The 23,965-nt window shown below is 48.7% G+C and overlaps 2 non-coding genes across 2 annotated transcripts; both read right to left on the bottom strand.

The window, feature by feature from the left end:
* Nucleotides 1-1,471: 1,471 nt before the first annotated feature.
* Nucleotides 1,472-1,690, bottom strand: LOC140202373 (small nucleolar RNA U3). Its single transcript, XR_011887088.1, has one exon. It is a non-coding gene; the product is annotated as a small nucleolar RNA U3 (small nucleolar RNA).
* Nucleotides 1,691-10,467: 8,777 nt separating this feature from the next.
* Nucleotides 10,468-10,686, bottom strand: LOC140202376 (small nucleolar RNA U3). The gene has a single exon (XR_011887091.1). It is a non-coding gene; the product is annotated as a small nucleolar RNA U3 (small nucleolar RNA).
* Nucleotides 10,687-23,965: the final 13,279 nt, after the last annotated feature.

The following is a 23,965-nucleotide window of genomic DNA, read 5'->3' as shown; positions in this document are numbered from 1 at the left end:
GCAGTCTCGTTTTGGGACCTTTATTTTACTTGGTTCCAAGGAGAGAGAGGGCTGGTGGAGACCAGCCCCACCTCTGCTCTCCGGTTACAATAGCGTCCTTTCAGACAGTTCACCACAGTAACAGCAGACTTCTAATACATCCAATCATTGTATAGAAACATTAGCACACTAGCAGGCGAGAATGTGCCAGCCGCTGGCAGCATTCAGCTACGGGCATGTCCATGTGCTGGTAGGCTTGGCTACAGAACTAGACAAGGCTACTCCTGCATGGGACGAGGCACATGGCCGGGACGAGACCCCGAAGCTTTGACTTGGTCTTGGGAGAACAGGAAACACAGGGACTTGATCTTGGCAGAACGGGAACACAAAGCTGGGACCCCTCCTTGGGAACAGGACTTCAGTTACCTGATGAGGTAACGGTAGACTTTGGCCAGGGGCAGTTTGTTTCAACCCTTAACCATGACACTTTCCAGTCAGATTTCTACAGATGTACTGGGGAGAGCATTCTGAGAGGCTGCATCTGCATCACCGTCTGGTACGGGAGAGGGGTTGTGAAGTGGGGTTACTACACAGGATTGAAGAGATTGTACAATTAGCCAAACCAACGCATCTTGATGGAGCGGGGCATCAAAAAGTTGACTTCCATAATTAAGGACCCCGATCCCCCAGGTCATTTTTTTCCAAAAATATACTTTATTCAGAAATATTTCAAAATAAAATTATTTACAAAAACCGTTCATTGATTCACATTTTGGGCTGGCAACATAAATAGCTCCTTGGTTCAGCTTCATTGGCTCCCCTTCCCCCCCTCCCCCTCTTGCCTGAAGCCTCGGCCTGAAGTCTTGCCTACAACCTCACCTGTATCGCTGTCAAGTTCTACCGCCGGAGCAAGACCGGAGCCTTGCTGTGTCTAGATAAGGAACTGTCTCTTTGTGTCCACCCCTTCGCTAGGTAGGTCCGGCCATTTGACGCTACCTTGTGTGGGGACCCATCTCTGTGTCCACGCATTTGCTAGGTAGGTCCGGCGGGTTGCCGCTATCTTGAGTGGAGATCTCTTTCTCTGTGTTCTGTGTACAAGTCCTGGCCCTATGTCCTGCTCCCTAGGAAGAGTCCTGACTCTGGAGCCCTGGCCCTAAGTCCTGTTCGCAAGGAGGGGTCCCGGCTTTGTTTTCCAAGTCTCTGTGTTCCTGTTCTGCCAAGACCAAGTCCCTGTGTCCCTGCGCCTCTTCCTAAAGATGCTGCCTGGCCTGCTACGTTCACCAGCAACTTTGATGTGTGTTGCTTGAATTTGCAGCATCTGCAGAATTCCTTGTGTCCCTGTGTTTCCTGTTCTCCCAAAACCAAGTCAAGGCTTTGGGGTCAGCAGCACCGGATGCTGTTCTCCGTGTGCGTCCCCGGGAACAGCCAGACTTTCCTTTAAAAGAGTCCAGAAATACATTATTGAATTCTGTTTTTGAAAGTATAAAGAACAACCACTCAGACAATGTCTCCTCCCTCCACAGCTCCCCACAATGGGGAGAAGGGAACAGTCATCAAGACCTGAGAGCCACTGTAGAAAACAACGCTCACCAGCTGCTTCCTGCTCAGGAGGAAACACCACAACTCTTCCTCGTGGTTGCAGAGACCAAACTTTTTAGTGCTCAATTTCTCAGTCACAGACTATAGAAATGATCCTTAAAAGTATAGTCTTAACTACCAGCTCCCACCGCGCTGCTCCCCACCCACAAACAAACACTTTCACCTCACGGCGAGCGGTCACTTCCTTCCCTCGGTTATTTACAGGGATCACAGAGGGGGTGGAAGATAATTACAACCGATCTTTCCTCATCCATTCTAAACTTCACAGTCAGACACAACCTGTAGTTACTCTTCTTGCTGCGACTGACACCAGGAGTGAAAATCTGCATAATTTAGCATCCGGGCTCCACCCACTGCCTGTTCTGTGAGCTGAAACTCTTCCGGTGGATCTCCGGCCCGAGAATGAGAATCAGGTTCACGTTTAATATCACTGACGTGTGTTACAACATTGCAGTAACAATACATTAAAATTACATTAGGCATCTATGATAAATAGATAGCAAACACGAGAAAATCTGCAGTTGCTGGAAACCCACAGCTACACACACAAAATGCCGGAGGAACTCAGCAGGTCAGGCAGCATCTGAGAAAATGAACAAACACTTGTCGTTTCAGGCTGAGACCCTTCACCAGGGCTGGAAAGGAAGGGGGAAGATGCCAGAATAACGAGATGGGGGGAGGAGTAGGAGGCAAGCTGGAAGACAACAGGTGAATATGATATGGAGGAAAGGTCAAGGACAGGAGAGGAGAGTGGGCCACAGGAGAAAGGGAAGGAGGTTGGAATCCAGGGGGAAGTGATAGGCTGGTGAAAAGAGGTTAGAGGCCAGAATAAGGGAATGTGGAGGGAATTTTTTTAACATAGAACATAGAGCACATAGAAACACAGAAAACCTACAGCACAATACAGGCCCTTCGGCCCACAATGCTGTGCCGAACATGTCCTTACCTTAGAAATTACCTAGGGTTACCATAGCGCTCCATGTATCTATCCAGGAGTCTCTTAAAAGACCCTATGGTATCTGCCTCTACCACTGCGGCTGGCAGCCCATTCCATCCACTCACCACTCTCTGTGTAAAGAAACTTACCCCTAACATCTCCTCTGTACCTACTTCCAAGCACCTTATAACTGTGCCCTCTCATGTTAGCCATTTCAGCTCCGGGAAAAAGCCTCTGACTATCCACATGAGCAATGCCTCTCATCATCTTATACATCTCTATCAGGTCACCCCTCATCCTCCGTCGCTCCAAGGAGAAAAGGCTGAGTTCACTCAACCTATTCTCATAAGGCATGCTCCCCAATCCAGGTAACATCCTTGTAAATCTCCTCTGCACCCTTTCTATTGTTTCCACATTCTTCCTGTAGTGAGGCGACCAGAACTGAGCACAGTACTCCAAATGGGGTCTGACCAGGGTCCTATATAGCTGCAACATTACCTCTTGGCTCCTAAACTCAATCCCATGGTTGATGAAGGCCAATACACCATATGCCTTCTTAACCACAGAGTCAACCTGCGCAGCAGCTTTGAGTGTCCTGTGAACTCAGACCCCAAGATCCCTCTGATCCTCCACACTGCCAAGAGTCTTACCATAAATACTATATTCTGCCATCATATTTGACCTACAAAATGAATCTCACACTTATCTGGGGTGAACTCCATCCACCACATCTCAGCCCAGTTTTGCATCTGTGACGAAAGTACACATAGACTAAGTTATTGACTGTCCTGTGCTATCACCAGTGGGATCAACAGTTGATCTGCCACCTGTCTTCAGGAGAGAGAGATAAGTAAAGACAATGGGGCAGCATTTGGAAATGTTAATGAAAAGACGGGAGAGCTTAATGGAAGGAGACAGCGGTCTGGGAATTGTCAAGACCGGCTCCTCTTTGAACCCTGAACTGTTTGAAGTGATGGACAGGCGATACCCCAGCAGGGGGATAAAAAGGGACAGGTTCGCTAAGGCAGGACACACACGACACCCCGAGGTAATGAGACCCTGGAAACGGTGCGTCTCCCACAAGTCGGTGGGAGTTTTTGGAGGGCTGTTGCACAACCAAGCCATAGACGCACAGGGTGGAAAGGTACGATCAGCGGGAACCTGGTGTGTGTCCACCCTTGCCTGGGTGCCAGGTTCACTGCAGAGGAACGATCGTATCTGAAAATGGAGGGGTCACAGTCAGTGACCTCAGAAGACATTACAAAGGGCTCGCCCGAAAGCTGACTGCGAGGAATATCGAAGGTCTGTGTGGAAGCCGTTTTGAACATTCATTTGCTTTCTCTCTCTCTCTCCCACGGCAGTGATTACTGTGAACTGAACTGAACTGAACTTTGCGTCACTTTGAAACTGGTCATTTACCCCTAGACGACGATAGAGCTTGATTGATCCTATTATCCTAGTTTCTGTGTACGTGTGTTTATCATTGCTGAACTGTTGTATTCATTATCCTTTTGATTAGAGTACTGTGTTGCTTATTTCTTTAATAAAACTTTCTTAGTTCGAGTCATCCAGACTCCAACTGAGTGATCCATTTCTGCTGGTTTGGCAACCCAGTTACGGGGTACGTAACACATCCTATCAATGTTCTGCTGTAAACTCTGACAGCCCTCTACACTATCCACAACACCCCCCAACCTCACTGGAAGGTGAAGTCGATATGTGTGCCATCATTTGGAGGCGACCTGGTTAGAATACAAAGTGTGGCTCCTTGGGTCGGAGGTAGAAGCAAGCAGTGTGGGGTAAGGAAACTAGGAGTCTGGTGGCAATGGATGGGAGTTCTCCAGAATTGGTGAGATCAGTGATGGTGTGAGAGACAGTTTCTGATGGTCTAGAATAGGGTCTTCTGCGGGTCTGATCTTAAGATTGGGATTGTCGTGGACAGTGTAGAGGACAGTGCATTCAGAGAGGGTTAGTTTTGATGAGGGGTGAGGAGTAAGCCGGTTGATATCTCATCAGCAATTCAAGATGAAAAGATCCAGAGAGGCAGAGAACGAGAGTGAGATGTCCAAGAAGAAGAGCGTTGGAGAAGGGAGAGGGGGTCATCAGCACGGGGTGTGGAATCCTCGTTAAAGAAATGGACTCGGAGATGGGCGATGGAAGAAGAGCTCGATATCATGGCAGGCATGGAACTCACTGAGGTGTGGGTGAAGGGGGACAAAGGTGAGGTCCTTACTGAGGACAGAACATTCTGTCTCAGAGATGGGAAGGTCAGAGGGGATGGTAAAAACCTGGCATGGCTGAGAGCTGGGATCAGAACAGGGAAGAGAGTTAGTGGTGTCAGAGGAGAGGGGAGGGATGGGATGTTCAGAGATGGTGGGCTGAGTGGAAGATGGGGTCTCCGAGGACCCAAGAGCTGGCGATGGTACCTGAGAGAGACTGGAATGCAGAGTGGTGTTGGGGAAAGGTGAGACTGGGGGGCCAGCAACACATAAAGCATTCAGCCTGGAAGTGTTAGTGATCAAGGTCCCGGCCGGAGATGGAGTTAGAGACTGTGCAATTAGCAGTTTGAATGTGTCTGGTGTCGCAGGAACCAGCAATGGCAGTGGTGGAATCCAAATTCACTTGGGGTCATTGGAACTGGAGTTGGTGACAATGCTGTACCCGGTCCGGAGGCGTCTGGAACTGTCAGAGCCAGCGATAGAGTCGGTGAGATCTGTAATTGGGGGGCATCTCACCCAGGGCATGCCCTTTTCTCACTGTTACCATCAGGTAGGAGGCAGAGAAGTCTGAAGGCACACACTCAGCGATTCAGGAACAGCTTCTTCCCCTCTGCCATCTGATTCCTAAATGGACATTGAAGCTTTGAACACCACCTGACTTTTTTAAATATATAGTGTTTCCACATTTCCACATTTTTAAAAAATCTATTCAATATACATTCATTTACTTGTTTATATATTATGTTTTATTTCTTATTTTTTCTCTCTCTCTCTGCTAGATTATGTACTGCATTGAACTGCCGCTGCTAAGTTAACAAATTTCACGTCACATGCCAGTGATAATAAACCTGATTCTGATTCTGAAATCAGGTCGGAGCGGGAGTCAGCAGGGATCGCTGTCTGGGGGTGTCCATGCCGTTGGAACCCAGCGTCCAGGGTTGCCTTTTTGTACTTTACGGTTTTTATCATTATGTATTGCAATGTTCTGCTGCCACAAATCAACAGATTTCATGGGATGGGATTACAGGTAATATTAAACCTGATTCGGACTCTGAGGTAGGTAGATATCTATTTACCTACCTCCCTCCCTTTCTCCCCCGGTCCACACTCCTCTCCCATCAGATTCCTTCCTCGTCATCCCTTTGTCCTTTCCACCTATAGCTTTCCAGCTTGTCCTCCTTCCCCTCCCCCACAGTCTTATTCCAGCTTCTTCCCCCTTCCTTCCCAGTCCTGGCGAAGGATCTCGGCCTGAAATGTCATCTGTTTGTTCATTGCCACGGATGCTGCCGGAACAGCTGAGTTCCTCCTGCACTTTGTGTGTTTGTCTCTGCATTTGCCGCATCTGCAGAATCTCTTGTGTTTAGATAGATGTAGTGATAGACAGATTGACAAAGAGATGGATAGATGAATGGACAGACAGACAGACATACAGACAGATAGATAGTGTCAATAGATAGATAGCTAGTAATGTAAACAACAATATAGGTGTGTAGATTAATTGTTCATGTGGGTGTAATGGGATGGTGCAGCTCATTGAACCGGAAAGACCTGTTACCGAGCTGTATCTCAAAATAAATCGTCTTAAATGTGCACTTCTGTACTGTAATAAATAGTCTATTGGTAACAATCCAGAGAGGTGAGGGATACAGATCCTGTCACTTTCTGAGTCTGTACTGTAATAAATAGTCTATTGGTAACAATCCAGAGAGGTGAGGGATACAGATCCTGTCACTTTCTGAGTCTGTACTGTAATAAATAGTCTATTGGTAACAATCCAGAGAGGTGAGGGATACAGATCCTGTCACTTTCTGAGTCTGTACTGTAATAAATAGTCTATTGGTAACAATCCAGAGAGGTGAGGGATACAGATCCTGTCACTTTCTGAGTCTGTACTGTAATAAATAGTGTTATGTACCCATAGGGGTCATATTTTTTATGGACTATACCTTTAAAAAGAGAGAGAGACAGCTGTCCAACACAGACACCTTGTTATTAAGAGAGAGAGGCGAAGACTGCTTGGAGATGGTGTTATGGTTTCTCTGCAGCATGTTTACACTTTTGCAAGGACACTGCCAGCTTCTGTGTTCTTACAGAGAGAGAAAGGAGGAGCTACTTGATGGACAGCTGGTGTTCAGCATGCTGAGTATTATATATATATATATATAATCAGCTGATAGACTCACAGACACATGGCTTTGGACACTGGATGAGCTTTGTTGTGCCCAAAGAAAGGTGGGTTTTTGGAGGATTGATCAGTGGCTTTCGCAGTGTGGAAAAGGTGTGACCGGTGGGGAGTTATTAGTGTGCCCAACCCTCGCCTGGGTTGATAACTCCAGCACAGAAGACAGTCTCCTTTTTGTGGTCACATTTGGTAACTTTAAAGGAAGAGAAGAGAGGAGAGAAGGTTTGAGACAGAAGAAACCTAGAAACAGGCAAAGAGGTCACTGTTTGGACTTTCTCCTCTGTAGCCTGTGAGGGTGAGTTTGAGTTCCATTTGAATACGAAAGTGTGACTGTCACGTAGTTAATCCACAGGAGTGAGTTCTCTGCTGAGGGGAGTACCTTTGTGAATACCACTTGTGTGATTATCCTTGTCTGGGTGTGGTAGTTCACTGAAGAAAGACACCCCTGTGTTGGAATTATTTCGTATGTCATGGAAATGGGTAAGTGGCTATCACGTTGTGTGTTTGGGGTTGGTTCCTTTGAAGAGGGTCCCCTTAGTGATAAGCTACTGTTGGTGATAATCCATATGTGGATTCTGTTTGAGTATCCTGTGGCCACCACTTTGGGATGATCCGTAGCTGAGTTCGGGTGTGGTACCACTTGTGTTGGAAGGGTATTCATTGAAGATCACTGTCGGTGATACTTCCTGTGTGGAGTGGAACACTTTGAAGATAAAACCTACTACTATTATTATTTTCTGTTGCTGTCATGGAATCTGTGGAATATCGATGTAACTACCTTCTCTCGACATTTACCCTGGATTACAAATATCTCTCTCTCTCTCTCTCCATCACTACTCGACTCAAAACCACGAACTGAACTGAACTTTACCCATCACCGTAAGACTGTATCTCATATATTTCCACACTTATATACATATAATCTTTGCTAACCTGTTTAATATATCTGAATTTATATTACTGTATTGCGTAGTTACTAATAAATAATATTAGTTAATAACAATACCAGACTCCGAAGTGTTTTCTATTTCTGATGGTTCTTTAACCCGTCACAGGGTACGTGACAATAGTCTATTGATAACAATCCAGGGAAACAAGGGACACAGGCCATCTCACTTTCTCAGTTTGACCTGTAATTAATAGTCTATTGGTAACAACCCGGTGAAACGAGGGATACAGGCCCGGTCACTTTCTCAGTTTGCAACTGCAAGATAGCAAATAAATTGTCTCCATCCCATTCCCCCAGGATACAGCAGGAGACACTTGGAAGCTCCATGTGATATTACGTCTCAAATAAAATTATCAAGGCCGTTGATCGGGTGAATACAGTCACCCAGTTCCATCACGGGCACAACCCCCCCAACACCATCGAGAACATTTTCAAAAGGCCATGCTGCAAAAGGCAGCATCCGTCATTAGGGACCGCCCACCCAATCCAGGACATGTCCTGGTCTCTTTGCTACCTTCCAGAAGGAGGTGCAGATGGCTGAAGGCCCACACTCAGTGACTCGAGAACAGCTCCTTCCCCTCTGCAATCTGATCTCTGAATGGGCAATGGACCCAGGTACACGATCGCTGTATTCACTTCTGTTTAGTGCGTGGTTGTGAGTGTGTGTGTCTGTGTGTGAGTGTGTGTGAGAGTGTAAGGGTCTGTGTGAGAAAGAGTGTGTGTGTGTGTCTGTGTGAGAGAGAGAGAGCAGGTGTGTGTGTGTGTGACTCTGTGAGTGTGTGTGAGTGTCTGTGTGTGAGCAGGTGGGTGGGTATTTGTCTTGTTGCTGTTGTTACCGTTTCTGGTGTTGTTCTGCTGAGCATTCTGGGAATGCTATGTTGTGCCGGAGAGTGTGGGGACTCTTGTCGGCTGCCCCCAGCACATCCTTGGCTTGTGATAAGTAAACGAATCTGAATCTAAACTAATAACCTGGTCCACGTTGAGATCAAGAAGGATGAAGCATTGGATCTACTGACTAATACTGAGGTGGAATGGCCCTGCTTGGATCCATTCCAGGTTTTTGAGAGAGTGAGGACATCCCAGACTCTCCTGGAAATTTGACCTTAGTCAGGTGAAAAGAATGGTCGACTTCGCAGTCTCGTTTTGGGACCTTTATTTTACTTGGTTCCAAGGAGAGAGAGGGCTGGTGGAGACCAGCCCCACCTCTGCTCTCCGGTTACAATAGCGTCCTTTCAGACAGTTCACCACAGTAACAGCAGACTTCTAATACATCCAATCATTGTATAGAAACATTAGCACACTAGCAGGCGAGAATGTGCCAGCCGCTGGCAGCATTCAGCTACGGGCATGTCCATGTGCTGGTAGGCTTGGCTACAGAACTAGACAAGGCTACTCCTGCATGGGACGAGGCACATGGCCGGGACGAGACCCCGAAGCCTTGACTTGGTCTTGGGAGAACAGGAAACACAGGGACTTGATCTTGGCAGAACGGGAACACAAAGCTGGGACCCCTCCTTGGGAACAGGACTTCAGTTACCTGATGAGGTAACGGTAGACTTTGGCCAGGGGCAGTTTGTTTCAACCCTTAACCATGACACTTTCCAGTCAGATTTCTACAGATGTACTGGGGAGAGCATTCTGAGAGGCTGCATCTGCATCACCGTCTGGTACGGGAGAGGGGTTGTGAAGTGGGGTTACTACACAGGATTGAAGAGATTGTACAATTAGCCAAACCAACGCATCTTGATGGAGCGGGGCATCAAAAAGTTGACTTCCATAATTAAGGACCCCGATCCCCCAGGTCATTTTTTTCCAAAAATATACTTTATTCAGAAATATTTCAAAATAAAATTATTTACAAAAACCATTCATTGATTCACATTTTGGGCTGGCAACATAAATAGCTCCTTGGTTCAGCTTCATTGGCTCCCCTTCCCCCCTCCCCCTCTTGCCTGAAGCCTCGGCCTGAAGTCTTGCCTACAACCTCACCTGTATCGCTGTCAAGTTCTACCGCCGGAGCAAGACCGGAGCCTTGCTGTGTCTAGATAAGGAACTGTCTCTTTGTGTCCACCCCTTCGCTAGGTAGGTCCGGCCATTTGACGCTACCTTGTGTGGGGACCCATCTCTGTGTCCACGCATTTGCTAGGTAGGTCCGGCGGGTTGCCGCTATCTTGAGTGGAGATCTCTTTCTCTGTGTTCTGTGTACAAGTCCTGGCCCTATGTCCTGCTCCCTAGGAAGAGTCCTGACTCTGGAGCCTTGGCCCTAAGTCCTGTTCGCAAGGAGGGGTCCCGGCTTTGTTTTCCAAGTCTCTGTGTTCCTGTTCTGCCAAGACCAAGTCCCTGTGTCCCTGCGCCTCTTCCTAAAGATGCTGCCTGGCCTGCTACGTTCACCAGCAACTTTGATGTGTGTTGCTTGAATTTGCAGCATCTGCAGAATTCCTTGTGTCCCTGTGTTTCCTGTTCTCCCAAAACCAAGTCAAGGCTTTGGGGTCAGCAGCACCGGATGCTGTTCTCCGTGTGCGTCCCCGGGAACAGCCAGACTTTCCTTTAAAAGAGTCCAGAAATACATTATTAAATTCTGCTTTTGAAAGTATAAAGAACAACCACTCAGACAATGTCTCCTCCCTCCACAGCTCCCCACAATGGGGAGAAGGGAACAGTCATCAAGACCAGAGAGCCACTGTAGAAAACAGCACTCACCAGCTGCTTCCCACTCAGGAGGAAACACCACAACTCTTCCTCGTGGTTGCAGAGACCAAACTTTTTAGTGCTCGATTTCTCAGTCACAGACTATAGAAATGATCCTTAAAAGTATAGTCTTAACTACCAGCTCCCACCACGCTGCTCCCCACCCACAAACAAACACTTTCACCTCACGGCGAGCGGTCACTTCCTTCCCTCGGTTATTTACAGGGATCACAGAGGGGGTGGAAGATAATTACAACCGATCTTTCCTCATCCATTCTAAACTTCACAGTCAGACACAACCTGTAGTTACTCTTCTTGCTGCGACTGACACCAGGAGTGAAAATCTGCATAATTTAGCATCCGGGCTCCACCCACTGCCTGTTCTGTGAGCTGAAACTCTTCCGGTGGATTTCCGGCCCGAGAATGAGAATCAGGTTCACGTTTAATATCACTGACGTGTGTTACAACATTGCAGTAACAATACATTAAAATTACATTAGGCATCTATGATAAATAGATAGCTAGATAGCAAACATGAGAAAATCTGCAGTTGCTGGAAACCCACAGCTACACACACAAAATGCCGGAGGAACTCAGCAGGTCAGGCAGCGTCTGAGAAAATGAACAAACACTTGTCGTTTCAGGCTGAGACCCTTCATCAGGGCTGGAAAGGAAGGGGGAAGATGCCAGAATAAGAGATGGGGGAAGGGGGAGGAGTAGGAGGCAAGCTGGAAGACAACAGGTGAATACGATAGGGAGGAAAGGTCAAGAGCAGGAGAGGAGAGTGGGCCACAGGAGAATGGGAAGGGGGTTGGAATCCAGGGGAAGTGATAGGCTGGTGAAAAGAGGTAAGTGGCCAGAGTAGGGAACAGAAGAAGAGGGGAGGTGGAGGGAATTTTTCTTACCACAGAACATAGAGAACATAGAACATAGAAAGCCTACAGCACAATACAGGCCCTTCAGCCCACAAAGCTGTGCCAAACATGTCCTTACTTTAGAAATAACCTAGGGTTACCATAGCACTCCATGAATCTATCCAAAAGTCTCTTAAAAGACCCTATTGTATCCACCTTCACCACCACCACTGGCAGCCCATTCCACACACTCACCACTTTCTGAATAAAAACCCTTACCCATAACATCTCCTCTGTACCTACTTCCAAGCACCTTAAAACTGTGCCCTCCCGTGTTAGCCATTTCAGCTCCGGGAAAAAGCCTCTGACCATCCACACGATCAATGCCTCTCATCAACTTATACACCTCTATCAGGTCACCTCTCATCCTTCGTCACTCCAAGGAGAAAAGGCCGAGTTCACTCAACCTATTCTCATAAGGCATGCTCCCCAATCCAGGCAACATCCTTGTAAATCTCCTCTGCACCCTTTCTATGGTTTCCACGTCCTTCCTGTAGTGAGGCGACCAGAACTGAACACAGTACTCCAAGTGGGGTCTGACCAGGGTCCTATATAGCTGCAACATTACCTCTCGGCTCCTAAACTCAATCCCACGGTTGATGAAGGCCAATGCACCGAATGTCTTCTTATCCACAGAGTCAACCTGTGCAGCTGCTTTGAGTGTCCTATGGACTCAGACCCCAAGATCCCTCTGATCCCCCACACTGCCAAAAGTTTTACCATTAATATAGTATTCTGCCATCATATTTGACTTTCGATATTTGAGATGAAGATGGTGTCTCCAAGGACAGAAGGGTTGGCGATGGTACCTGTGAGAGACTAGAATGAAGAGTGGTGTTGGAGAAAGGTGAGACTGGGGGGCCAGCAACACATAAAGTCTTGGCCTGGAAGTGTTAGTGATCAAGGTCCAGGCCGGAGATGGAGTTAGAGGCCATGCAATTAGCAGTTTGAATGTGTCTGGTGTCACAGGAACCAGCAATGGCAGTGGTGGAATCCAAATTCACTCGGGGTCATTGGAACTGGGGTTGGTGACAATACTGTACCCGGTCCGGAGGTGTCCGGAGCCGTCAGAGCCAGCGATAGAGTCGGTGAGATCCGTAATCAGGGGCATCTGATCAAATCAGGTCGGAGTGGGAGTCAGCAGGGATCGCTGTCTGGGGGTGTCCATGCCATTGGAACCCAGCGTCCAGGGTTGCTTTTATGATTTTTATCATTATGTATTGCAATGTCCTGCTGCCACAAATCAACAGATTTCATGGGATGGGATTGTGTCGTGGTTTCTCGTTTCTCACAAATGACAAGGAGACGCAGAAAACCCATGAAGACGTTTTAAACTTTAATTTGCAAATCAAAGCTGAGACAATCAGAAAGCTAGTAGCTGACTGCCCATCGAGGCTTGTACACAGCATTTTTTATAGCAATTTTCCTATCTTAGCTACATTATCATATCCAGTCGGACTGTGATTACATATCATCAATATATCCTCTCTCGACTTTCCACTATTGTTTTACTCTCCAACTTAATTATGTCCTAGTTTACATTTTAGACCAGGTGTCCTCTCATCCTTAACCACAGTTATTTCTTAATTAGTCTTGTGTTGACATACTGCCCCATATTTCATCACCTTACTCACCACCGTTATCTTTCTACTTGGTTTCGTTCTAGTTCTCTTCATGAATTAATAGTGAACAGGTCAAAAGTCATGGCTACATAGTGAATACCTTCTAATGAGCTAGCAGTGGCTACATAGAGAATAGTGTAGAGAATACAATGTGTGCATTTGAGTAAATACGGTAATACACAGAAAATACAATGTGTGCATTTGCATTTTCCAATAATTGCAGGTAATATTAAACCTGATTCTGACTCTGAGGTAGGTAGATATCTATTTATCTACCTCCCTCTCTTTCTCCCCCGGTCCACACTCCTCTCCCATCAGATTCCTTCCTCATCATCCCTTTGTCCTTTCCACCTATAGCTTTCCAGCTTGTCCTCCTTCCCCTCCCCCACAGTCTTATTCCAGCTTCTTCCCCCTTCCTTCCCAGTCCTGGCGAAGGGTCTCGGCCTGAAATGTCATCAGTTTGTTCATTGCCACGGATGCTGCCAGAACAGCTGAGTTCCTCCTGCATTTGCAGCATCTGCAGAATCTCTTGTGTTTAGATAGATATAGTTATAGACAGATAGATGGACAGATAGACAAACATATAGATAAATAGATCGATAGATAGTGTCAATAGATAGATATCTAGCAAAGCAAACAACAATATAGGTGGGTGGATTAATTGTCCCCATGGGTGCAATGGACTGGTGCAACTCACTATGCCAAAAGACCTGTTACCATGCTGTATCTCAAAATAAATAAATGAATATTCCTAAATGTCCACTTCTATACCATAATAAATAGTCTGTTGGTAACAACCCAGAGAAGTGAGGGATGCAGGCCCTGTCACTTTCTGATTCTGTACTGTAATAAATAGTCTATTTATTACAGAAGAGAAGCAGCGTGCCGCGCGTGCACAGCACTCCGGTGAAAAATGATATCGTATATGTTAAGTAGGGGCCGTGGACAATTCTGATTTGATGGAGAATGGACGTGAAAGCACAGAGGAACATCTGGAAAAATTTCTGAAAGGCTCATTCGCTGCTGTCATTACTGCACGTCAGGAATCTTTCGGAGGGTAGGCCTCAAAATCCCCGGCCTTGCCTGCTTTTGGCGACCGAGAAGGAGGTCGAATCGTTCAGACAGAGATGGCACTCAGTACTCAGTGTCGGAGAGCTGATCAGAGCTCGAAGTTTTCGGATGATTCAGATTCGGATTGTGGTTGGCATGGCAGGGAGAGTTTTTCTTCCTTCTCTCCGTCTGTGTGAAATGTGGGACATTCGAGAGACTTTGAACTTTTTACTGTGCTCCTGGACTTCCTTCATCAAGTTATGGTATTGCTGCACTGTTGTAACTATATGTTATAATTATGTGGTTTTGTTAGTTTTTTCAGTCTTGGTCTGTCCTGTTTTGTGATATCACACTGGAGGAATATTGTATCATTTCTTAATGCATGCATTACTAAATGACAATAAAAGAGGACTACATGTCTCCATAATCATCATCATAATCCATTGGTAACAACCCGGAGAAACGAGGGATACAGGCCCTGTCACTTTCACGGTTTGCAACTACAAGAGAGCAAATAAATTGTCTGTATCCCATTCCCCCAGGATACAGCAGGAGACACTTGGAAACTCCATGTGATATCACATCTCAAATAAAATTATCAAGGCCATTGATCGGGTGAATACAGTCACCCAGTTCCATCACGGGCACAACCCCCCCAACACCATTGAGAACAATTTCAAAAGGCCATGCTGCAAAAGGCAGCATCCGTCATTAGGGACTGCCCACCCCCCCCACCCAGGACATGCCCTGGTCTCTTTGCTACCTTCCAGAAGGAGGTGCAGACGGCTGAAGGCCCACACTCAGTGACTCGAGAACAGCTCCTTCCCCTCTGCAATCTGATCTCTGAATGGGCAATGGACCCAGGTACACGATCGCTGTATTCACTTCTGTTTAGTAGTGCTTGTTTGCTTTGTAATTAATAGTAATTTTATACCCTCCCCTGCCACAAAACCACGAATTTCACGCCAGTGAGGACAAACCTGCTTCTGATTCAGTAAGCAGCAGAAAGGCTGCTGATTGAGAACGAACCGGCAGGTGCTGAACGATTCTCAGGTTGGCCGTCCCGAGGTGTTCAGGTCCTGGTTCCAACGTGTGTACAGGCAGGGGTCACGAGGTAGAAAACCAGAGGTTAAAGACCAAAATTGCAAATCCAAAGGGCGAGACTCGAAGGTTAAAGCCCCTGAGTCAGCTTGTTTGGAGGTCAGAGTCCCGATGCATCTGAATCTGTGAGTCTGAGCCAGGGACTGGAGGCCTCAAGGCAGCCTGTCCTGGAGTTTGAGGCCTGTGTGTGTGAGCAGGTGTGTCTTGTTTTGTGTGTGTGAGTCTGTATCAGTGTGTGTGTGAGCAGGTGTGTGTGTGAGTGAGTGTGTGTGAGACAGTGTGTGTGTGTGAGAGTGTGTGTGTGTGAAAGAGAGAGTGTGTGTGTGAGAGCAGGTGTGTGTGTGTGACAGTGTGTGTGTGTGAGAGTGTGTATGAGTGTGTGTGTGTGTATGTGTATGAGTGAGAATGTGTGTGTGTGTGTCTGTGTGAGAGAGAGTGTGTGTGTGAGAGCAGGTGTGTGTGTGTGACAGTGTGTGTGTGTGAGAGTGTGTATGAGTGTGTGTGTGTGTGTGTGTGTGTATGTGTATGAGTGAGAGTGTGTGTGTGTGTGTCTGTGTGAGAGAGAGAGTGTGTGTGTGAGACCAGGTGTGAGTGTGTGTGTGTGAGCAGGTGGGTGGGTATTTGTCTTGTTGCTGTTGCTGCCATTTCTGGTGTTGTTCTGCTGAGCATTCTGGGAATGCTATGTTGTGCCGGAGAGTGTGGGGACTCTTGTCGGCTGCCCCCAGCACATCCTTGGCTTGTGATAAGTAAACGAATCTGAATCTAAACTAATAACCTGGGCCATGTTGAGATCAAGAAGGAAGAAGCATTGGATCTACTGACTAATACTGAGGTGGAATGGCCCTGCTTGGATCCATTCCAGGTTTTTGAGAGAGTGAGGACATAAAAGTCTACAGAGTGATGGATACAGCTCACCCATCCCAGACTGAGCTCTCCACATTGTTGAGTATATTGTCAAGGAACACTGCCACGAGAAAGCATCATCCAACAGTGGGGGCGTCCACCATTCAGGCCATGCTCTCTTCCTGCTACCACCTCTGGGAAAGAGGTACAGGAGCCTCGTATGCTTTGGGCACGCGGCCAGGTGGACTAGCGATCTGACGGTCGTGAGTTCGAGCCTTGGCTGAGGCAACATGTTGTGTTCTTGAGCAAGGCACTTAACCACACATTGCTCTGAGATGACACCGGTGCCAAGCTGTATCGGCCTTGCCCTTCCCTTGGACAACATCAGTTTCGTGGAGAGGGGAGATTTGCAACATGGGCAACTGCCGGTCTTCCATACAACCTTGCCCAGGCCTGTGCCCTAGAGAGTGAAAACTTTCCAGACGCAGATCCATGGTCCTGCAAGAATAACGGATGCCTTTACTTTACAGGAGCCTCAGCTCCCACGCCACCACAATTATTATCCTTAATCAGATATTGGACAAGTTTTTTATTAACAAAATATACTTTATTCACAATAAAATTATTCAGAATAACCCATTCAATAACTGAATTCTTTACAGACATTACCATTACATTCTATGCAGTTTATCAATTTCAGCCACTCACGTGGCACTCTGCTGGTTCATATTGTAGAAGACAACCATAGTTGAGGGGTATGCTCCCCCCCCCCCCCGCCCACACGGGAGAAGAAACCTAAACCGGGCTCTTGCGGCGGCTGCACCGAGTTTCAGTGCGTCCCTCAGCACGTACTCCTGCAGCCGAGAGTGTGCCAGTCGGCAGCATTCTCCCACGGACATCTCCATGTGCTGGTAGATCATCAAGATTCGGACCGACCGAAGAGCGACTTTCACCGAGTTGATGATCTGCCAGCAGCACCGGATGTTGGTCTCCGTGTGCGTCCCCGGGAACAGCCCGCAGATCAGAGAGACCTCTGTTATGTAGCTGCTGGGGATGAAACGTGACACTAGCCCGTCCATCCTCCTCCACACCCTCTCTGTGAACTGACAGTGTGCAAAGAGGTGGGTCACAGACTCCTCCTCACTGCAGTCCTCCCGTGGGCAGTGGGGTGCGGAGACGATGTTCCGGGCGTACAGGAGGGCTCTGACTGGGAGGGCCCCTCTCACCGCCAGCCAGGCGAGGTCCTGGTGCCTGTTGGTGAGATCTGGCGATGAGGCGTTTTGCCAGATGAACTGGACAGTCTGCTCAGGGAACCACCCCACTGTGTCCATCACGTCCTTCAGGACACGTGCCTGCAGGACATTACGTGCCGACCACTGCCTGATGGCCCTGTGGTCAAAGGCGTTCTCCTGGAAGAACTTTCCTACGTAGGACAGGTATGCCGGCAACAACCAGCTGACTGGGGCGTTGCGCGGAAACGGGGCCAGACCCATCCCTCGTAGCCAGGGCGACAGGTAGAACCTGGGCACGTAGTGGTACTTGGTGCCCACATACCTGGGTTCCACACACGAAGCTGGCCATCAGGGTGAGGGCGACTTTGGGAACGTTTTTGCCCCTGCAGATGCTAATAAACCTGCGGACCGACCTCGGATCAGAGCAGAAGACGGTGACGTCGTCCATGTACAGGGAGGTTTTCACTTGGGTCCCTCCACTGCCTGGCAGCGTCACCCCTTTTCTGCCTTCACCCATCATGGCGGCTTCGGCAAACAGCACACAAACAAGACACAGGGCAGCCCTGCCTGACTCCAGACTTGGTTGGGAAGCTGTCTGTTTCCCACCTTTTTGACTTGGACTGCACTACGGATGTCTGTGTAGAGCAGTTTGATCCAATTCCGGATTCCCTCCCCGAATCCTATTTTACGTCCATCACGTACGGAGGCTTTCTCCTGGTCCACCCCCTGTCCTGCACGTAGTGCGAGGCTGGTTACCCCATGACTGATCTCTCCAGCCATCTTCGCCTCCACCGCCGCTACAGAGGGGGATGCGCTCGGCCGCTCCTCAGCCCACGGTCGCTGTGTCCGGAAATGGACAATGGAGATCGCAGCTTTCCGAACAACGCCGCTTGGTCTTAGCTCTCTCCCCAGTCAGGTTAGCTCTTGGAAGTTGGCCGAACCCTAGCGCCGGATATCTCGTATCAGAACGAACACCGGAGTCTTTTTTTTCGAAAATACTTTATTCAGAAGTGTTACAAAATAAAGTTAATTACATACAAGAAAAAAACATTCGTTGACTCTGAGTCCTTATTCAATAAAGTTATTAACAATAAAAATTATGCGTTGACTCTCTGTTCATTTACAAATGAAAGATATTTACAATAAACCATGCATTTACTCTCAGCCCTTGGTCAAGAGTTAAGACATTCTGTCCTCGTAAGTGTATTTCCTTTGCCCCCCTTCGCCCGCACCTCAGCGAGTTCTACGCCTACCACGACGTTGATCTCTATTTCCATCACCCCCGTTTCTGGGCCGACTTCTTTGGCAACGATTCCACACCCTGAGCTCATGACCCCATCTCCCGTCTTCAACCCTCCTCCTTTTCTTGCACACGCGCTCTGGTTCTCATTTCAAGTAGTCGACGAGGCATCAGCCGTCTCAACTTCAGTACTCCCCTCCGTCTTCCTCGAACCGTACCTGCTCTCAGCCCACTGCTCTCTCTCTGCACCATTCCCAACCTTAACCTGCAGACAAAGGGGGCCACTTAGAGTTCCCCTGTCCTGCGCTTCTATCTTCTACTTCCTACCCAAGATTCACAACCGGACTCTCCAGGTAGGTCTATTGTGTCTGCCTGCTTCTCCCTACTGAACTCATGTCCTCCAATCTCGATTCCATTCTATCCCCTTGGTTCAGTCCCTTCCTACCTACACCTGCGGCACTTCTCATGGCCTCGATCTTCTTCAATTCCTTGGCCCTGACCTCTTCATTTTCACTATGGATGAGCATTCCCTAAACACTTCTACCCCCCACCATGAAGGCTTAAACATCTCCGCTCCTTAATTAAAGACAACCAGTTTAATTAATTAAACAACCAGTTCCCCTCCATCATCACCCTCACCAATCTGCAGAACTAGTCCTCACCCTCAACACTTTCTCCAGACCCGAGGGGTAGCCATGGGCCCCAGATATGCCTGCTAGTTTGTTGGTTACATAGCCCAAGCCTTCTCTGGTAATGCTCCCCAAATCTTCCTCCGCTACATTCCGGACATCATTGGTGCTACTTCATGCGCCCACACCGAGCTTGTCAATTTTATCAACTTTGCCTCCAGCTTCCACCGTGCCCTTAAATTCACTTGGTCCGTCTCTGATACTCCCCCCCACCCCGCCACTTTCTCCATCTCTGGGGACAAACTGTCAATCGACATCTTTTATAAACGTATTTATTCCCACTGTTATTTTGACTATACCTTTTCGCACCTTGTGTCCTATAAAAATGATATTTCCCTTTCTCAGTTACGTCGTCTCCCGGCATCTGTCCCCATTTGCTGCCTTCCTTTCCCGGATATCAGAGATGTCCTCCTCCTTCTTCAAATAATGGGGTTTCACTCCCTCCACTGTGTTGCTGCCCTCACCCGTATCTCCTCCATTTCCCGTACATCCGCGCCAACCCCATTTTCGCGACACAGTCCTTACGTACTCGACTCACATCAGTGATTTCAGACGGGCAGTGGGTGGAGCACGGATGTTAATTTATGTAGATTTTTTCCCCAAAAATACTTTATTCAGAAATATTACAAAATAAAAATAATTACATACAAGAAAACCGTTCGTTGACTGTGAGTCCTTATTCAATACAGTTTTTGCGTTGACTCTCTGTTCATTTACAAATGAAAGATGTTTACAGTAAATCATCATTGCGTTTACTCTCAACCCTTGGTCAAGAGTTAAGACTTATTAACAATCAAATTTTCAACAATAAAGGCAGGCAATGGCTCTAATACTTTCCCAAATTAACAATTGCACCCACTCCTTGGGCACCATGTTGATTATCTGTCCACACCGCTGATGAGGGTCGGTCTCCTCCCCACCCAACCTCTCCCCCTCCTACGGGTGATGAACGTTAAACTGTGCTCTTCCCCACCGGGCCTTCGCGGTGGCTGCACCAAGTTTGAGTGCATCCCTCAGAACGTACTCCTGCAGACAGAGTGTGCCAGTCGGCAGCATTCAGTCACCGACATCTCCGTCAGCTGGCAGACCATCAAGTTTCGGGCCGACCAAAGAGCGTCTTTCACCGAATTGATGATCTGCCAGCAGCACCGGATGTTTGTCTCCGTGTGCGTCCCCGGGAACAGCCCGTAGATCACAGAGTCCTCGGTAACGCAGCTGCTGGGCATGAATCTTAGTACTGTCCCTTCCATTCTCTTCCACACCTTCTTTGCGAACCCACAGTGTGCAAAGAGGTGAGCCACCAACTCCACCCCATTACAGTCCTCCCGTGGGCAGTGGGGTGTGGAGGAACCGTTCCGGGCATATTTTTTTTTAATATTTCAAAATATACTTTATTCAAAAATAAATATATACAATAAACCATTCAATAACTTTTCATCCTTTACATACGTTTCCACTATACTCAGTAAAATATCCGTATTAATAGCCACCCACGTGGCACTCCAGTAGTTCAGCTCAGCATATCATTGTTGAGGGGTATACTCCCCGCCCACCGACCCCTCCCACTCCCACGGGTGGAGAAACCTATACTGTGGTCCTTCCCCACCGGGCCCTTGCGGTGGCTGCACCAAGTTTCAGTGCGTCCCTCAGCACGTACTCCTGCAGCCGAGAGTGTGCCAGTCGGCAGCATTCTCCCACGGACATCTCCATGTGCTGGTAGATCATCAAGTTTCGGGCCAACCAAAGAGCGTCTTTCACTGAGTTGATGATCTGCCAGCAGCACCGGATGTTGGTCTCCGTGTGCGTCCCCGGGAACAGCCCGTAGATCAGAGAGTTCTCTGTTACGCAGCTGCTGGGGATAAAACGTGACACTAGCCCGTCCATCCTCCTCCACACCCTCTTTGCGAACTGGCAGTGTGCGAAGAGGTGGGTCACAGTCTCCTCCTCACTGCAGTCCTCCTGTGGGCAGTGGGGTGCGGAGACGACATTCCGGTTGTACAGGAGGGCTCTGACTGGGAGGGCCCCTCTCACCGCCAGCCAGGCGAGGTCTTGGTGCCTGTTGGTGAGATCTGGCGATGAGGCATTTTGCCAGATGAACTGGACAGTCTGCTCAGGGAACCACCCCACTGTGTCCATCACGTCCTTCTCCTGCAGTGCCTGCAGGACATTACGTGCCGACCACTGCCTGATGGCCTTGTGGTCAAAGGCGTTCTCCTGGAAGAACTTTGCTACGTAGGACAGGTATGCCGGCAACGACCAGCTGACTGGGGCGTTGCGCGGGAGTGGGGCCAGACCCATCCTTCGCAGCCAGGGCGACAAGTAGAACCTGGGCACATAGTGGTACTTGGTGCCCACATACCTGGGCTCTACACACAACCTGATGCAGCCACATACGAAGCTGGCCATCAGGGTGAGGGCGACATTGGGGACGTTCTTGCCCCCGTTGTCCAGGGACTTGTGCATGGCGGTCCGTCTCACCCGCTCCATCTTGGATCCCCAGACGAATCTGAAGACAGCTCGGGTGATTTCCGAGCTGTAGGAGCGGGGGACGGGCCAGACCTGCGCCAAGTACAGCAGTCCTGAGAGCACCTCACACCTGATGACCAGGTTCTTGCCCGTTATCGACAGGGAGCGCCCTCCCCACGGTCCCAGTTTCTGTTTCACCTTGGCAGTCCGCTCCTGCCAGTTCTTGTTGCACGCCTCAGCCCCTCCGAACCAGATCCCCAACACCTTCACGTGGTCAGACCTGATGGTGAAGGGGACGCTGGATCGGTCGGGCCAGTTGCCGAAGAGCATGGCTTCGCTCTTCGTGCGGTTGACCCTGGCCCCCGACGCTAGCTCGAACTGTTCGCAGGTGCCAATCAACCTGCGAACTGACCTCGGATCAGAGCAGAAGACCGTGACGTCGTCCATGTACAGGGAGGTTTTCACTTGGGTCCCTCCACTGCCTGGCAGCGTCACCCCTCTTATGCCCTCATCCCTCCTGATGGCTTCCGCAAAGGGTTCTATGCAGCAGACAAACAAGTCAGGGGAGAGGGGACAGCCCTGCCTGACTCCAGACCTGATGGGGAAGCTGTCTGTTTCCCACCCGTTGACCTGGACTGCACTATGGATGTCTGTGTAGAGCAGTCTGATCCAATTCCGGATTCCCTCCCCAAATCCCATTTTGGAGAGCACGTCCGCCATGTACGTGTGCGATATCCTGTCGAAGGCTTTCTCCTGGTCCAAGCTGACCAGGCAGGCGTCCACCCCCCTGTCCTGCACGTAGGCGATGGTGTCCCTCAGCAGCGCGAGGCTGTCTGAGATCTTCCTGCCCGGTACAGCACAGGTTTGGTCCGGGCGGATCACCTGTTCCAGAGCAGACTTGACCCTGTTGGCGATAGCCTTGGACAGGATCTTGTAGTCCACATTCAGGAGAGAGATGGGTCTCCAATTTCTAATGTCCTCCCTTTCCCCCTTCTGCTTGTAGATGAGGGTGATGATGCCCTTCCTCATGGACTCAGACATACTGCCGGCCAGAAGCATAGCGTTGTACACTTCCTTCTTTGATTCCCCGGTTCACTGGTGGGAAGCCACCAAGGAGAACATTAAGAGGTTCTTCATCCGCAAGGGTATCCAGAAGGCAAGGCAGGAGCAGAGGGAACTGCGTAAACTCCAGACAGAGTTGCAGCAACTTCTCCTTCTGCAGTCGAAGGGGGTGGATGTCAGGGAGGAATTGCGAGAGGTGAAGGGCTGGCAAGCCCAGCACCTCGCCGCTGAATCCTCCAAGATCATCTTCCGATCAAGGGTCCAAACCGTGGAGCAGGACGAGACGTGCTCACGCTTCTTCTTCCAAGAGGTGCACAGGGGGAGCTCTGTGATCCACAACCTTAAGGAAGAGGGCGGCTCAGTCGCGTCCTCGCAGACCGACATACTGAGGATCTGCAAGTCCTTCTATGCCGGTCTGTACGACGAAAAGGCCACAGAATCCACAGCCTCCCGCAACTTCCTGTCGTCTATCACGCAGGTCTTAGACGACGGCAAGCGGGAGAGTCTGGATCGGCCACTGACCCTGGACGAGCTGACAGGCTCCATCCGTTCCTTTGGGTCGGGTAAGACTCCCGGAAGCGACGGCTTACCGGCTGAGTTGTACTCGGCTCTGTGAAACTGGATGGGCCCAGACCTGCTGGAAGTGTACCGTTCCGGGCATATATTCACGCCTTGTATGAGATGCAGCCAAAAATTGAACAGTTTCCCAAGAATCTTCTCCCTAGTTATGGTAACTTCACACACTTCTGACCCCTGACAACTGGAACTTCCACCATACTGCTAGTGAAGGCTGATGCTTCTCCAGCGGTCTGATATCCACTCTCGTCTGTTGTGTGTGTTGCTTATTCCAGTGATTTTCTGCACCTAGAATTAGAATCAGGTTTAATATCACTGACGTATGTTTGAAATTTTCTGTTCAATGGCAGCGGTAGCTATCTGAAGAAACTTTTTAAATCTTTAATATTGTTGGCTATCTTACTGTTGTATTGCATCTTTGCCCTTTTAGTGACTTGTTTTAGTTGCCTTCTGTTGGTTTTGAAAGCTTCGCAATTCTCCACCTTTCCAATATTTTTTTCTCTATTATATGCCTTCTCTTTGGATTTTGTGTGTTTTGACTTCTCTAGTTAGCCATGGTTGTGTCATCCTGCCTTTAAAATTGATAAAATCTGCAGATACTGGAAATCCGAGCAACA

This window comes from Mobula birostris, chromosome 8 (genome assembly GCF_030028105.1).
Source record: "Mobula birostris isolate sMobBir1 chromosome 8, sMobBir1.hap1, whole genome shotgun sequence".
NCBI classification, from domain to species: Eukaryota; Metazoa; Chordata; class Chondrichthyes; order Myliobatiformes; family Myliobatidae; genus Mobula; species Mobula birostris.
The sequence above is the reverse complement of the archived record's forward strand: the minus strand, read 5'-3'. Positions and strand labels throughout refer to the sequence as shown.